General features: G+C 47.6%; 1 long non-coding RNA gene across 1 annotated transcript; it reads left to right on the top strand.

The window, feature by feature from the left end:
- Positions 1–687: 687 nt before the first annotated feature.
- On the top strand, positions 688–2,135 carry LOC119366875. Its single transcript, XR_005176129.1, has 4 exons — positions 688–855; positions 951–1,191; positions 1,489–1,746; positions 1,830–2,135. It is a non-coding gene; the product is annotated as an uncharacterized LOC119366875 (long non-coding RNA).
- The last annotated feature ends 578 nt before the right edge of the window (positions 2,136–2,713 follow it).

Below are 2,713 nucleotides of genomic sequence, written 5' to 3'. Positions count from 1 at the left end.
GCTTTTCGTATAATCTCGTTTCCCCTCACAGCTCTTTGAAAGTCAGCTAGGGGCAGGATCTATCTTGTGACCAGTAGAACATTTAGTTGAACTAGAAATCGAAGGAAGCACCAAACTCATGTAACTTTCCATATATATTTTATTTTAAGCTATTATGTTGAATATCCTCTGGGGGCGCTCACGCAGCTTGTTCATTGTCCTCTCCCTTTTTCCACCAGGCTATATCATGCTTATTTCCAGTGGGGTGTTCACGTCACTGTCCCATTAAATTGGTTTGGAAAGGTGTATAGAATGGTGCATTGGGAGATGGGCGATTTGGTGCCCGTGCCCGGCTGCTCCCGATATCTATGCCTTCCGTTCCTCGCTTGGGATCTGGAAAAGCAGGTCAGCTGTGTCATACGCGGTCCGGTGGAAATTGGCATCGAGGTGAAATACGGTACGAAACAGTGCGCATGAGATGGGCCCGTAGCGTATGGTGAGTCGGCAGAGACGCGGTTGGCGTCTGGGCCGTGGACCAGGACGTTTTCCGATCCATGGAACAGATAAGAGGAACATGTCGTGGGGCGAAAAGTTGGGCCGTCTGGCCGTCACGGGTGCGACACACACGGTCGCGTCGTTCGTTCTGGAAACCCTTGCCGCCCAACCACTCCCCACACCCCCAGTAAAAGTTGAGGTGGCGGCGGCAGCACGCCCCCGACACCCTCCCCTCCGACCGACTCCATCCGTCCGCCGCCGCACCCCTTTTTAACGCCCGGCGAGGTTGTTCCTTGAGGTGACGCTAGCTAGGCTACGGCCTGAGCTGGCTGAGACAATGGAAGATGCGGGCATGGTGTTCCTCCTCGACGCCGTTGACAGGTAAATTATTCTGGATCCGAATAAAATTAGGCCGGGAGTAGATTGCATGTGGAATGACTGTCAATGGACGCCAATGGTCGCATCTATTCTGACAGGTTTCCCCTACTTGAGGAATTCGCGGACAGCCATGAGCAGCCGGATCCGGTTCCTCTGGTTATGTTAGCGAACGGAGGAGCAGGAGCGCGCGGGCCAGGCTGATTCCAACGCTGGCTCTGAACGTGATCAGCAGATCGGTGGCGACTGCAGCGATGCTGCTCGTGCTGGCGTTCGCCGACGGCTTGAGTCGTCCCCGTCTACTTACATAGTCAATCCCCAGGCCCCTGGATGGACAAAAAGGTATGAGGAGAAGAAATCGTGGTTTCCTAACATTTAGAAAATGAGTTTGTAATCTTTTGAAAGCATGTGTTGGTGAAAAATTTAGAACATGGTTTCTATTTCAGACCTGAAAGAGGCAAATAGGCAGTTAAGAACAAAAAGAATTTTATGCCACGGCTACCCATTTGCATCACTGAAAAGAAAATGTTCAAGAACGTACGTTAGTAAGTGAAAACCACAACATAGTTGCTGCCGGTCTTAATTAAAGAACAACTTTTTACATCGAAACTGAAGAAACATCGTTCGTCTGAAATGCAGGTTAAAACTGGGTAGTGCGCCACCAATCCATGTCCATCCAGAATGAGAGCTTTGGAGCACTCAATTCGGAAATACATGGAGGAACCAACAAAAAGTGTAATAAGACCTGAACTAGGATTGGGTTTTGATTTGTTGGGCGAAGCGTATGACTTCTAGAATCTGCATTCATGCAAAATTGGCTTTGGTATTAGATATGGCAAGAGCCGGTTGAATGCAGAGAGAACTAAATGCATGCAGGAGATCGTCTGCGGTTGTTCAGTAAGTTTTGAATTTCGTGTAGTTTTTTGTTTGAGATTCTGGATAAGTGTTCTGACTGTGCGTTCTGTATGGACAACCTGAAGGGAAAGCCAGAGACAGAGAATAGCAGGTCGTGCAGGTGCGAGTGTCTAGCCTTGATTAGGTTGATACACACTGCGGATAACAGTTGGTATATTACGGAGCACCGTAAAAGCCACAACCACTCCATGTCATTGACGATGGGCGAGAAGATGCACTGGCCCTCAGAAAAGCATATCGATGTGTACACTAAGGGTTTGATAAAGCAGCTGAGGGAGAATAATGTGAATCTTGGTAAGGTGTACAGCATAATTGGCAGCTTTTTCCGATCAGTCGAGAAGGTGCCATTTACAAAAAGGTCTAGACGCCCTGCTGGTGAGTGGTGCACCTTTTGCTGAGAAGAGGGACGGCTTGGGTTTTGAGGACCGAATGGCTGGCTTAACTTCTGGTACATTGCATGGCAATGGTGAGATAGCATATGTGGGTGGCGATGGTGCTGAAAAATGTGTTAGTACTGGAAACTCTGTTAGTGTGAATGGTCTACATGGTCTAACAACACTGGATAAGTAGAGGGGAGTTGGAAGACCAACAAATAGTAGAGAAAAGGCACCGTATGAGGGACTCGTAGGGGAACCAGATTCTGCAGTATATAATTGAAAGATTGAGGATGTCGCCTAGAGGGGGGGGGGGTGAATAGGCATTTTTAAAATAATTACGGTTTAGGCTTGAACAAAGGCGAAATAAACCTAACAGTTAATTTGTCAAGCACAAAACCTAAAACAACTAGGCTCACCTATGTGCACCAACAACTTATGCTAAGCAAGATAAGCAACTATGTGATAGCAAGATATATGACAAAGAACAATATGGCTATCACAAAGTAAAGTGCATAAGTAAAGGGCTCGGGTAAGAGATAACCGAGGCACGCGGAGACGATGATGTATCCCAA

This window comes from Triticum dicoccoides, chromosome 2B, assembly GCF_002162155.2.
Source record: "Triticum dicoccoides isolate Atlit2015 ecotype Zavitan chromosome 2B, WEW_v2.0, whole genome shotgun sequence".
Classification (NCBI taxonomy): Eukaryota; Viridiplantae; Streptophyta; class Magnoliopsida; order Poales; family Poaceae; genus Triticum; species Triticum dicoccoides.
Note: the sequence above shows the minus strand (reverse complement) of the source record. Positions and strands in the feature narration are given on the sequence as shown.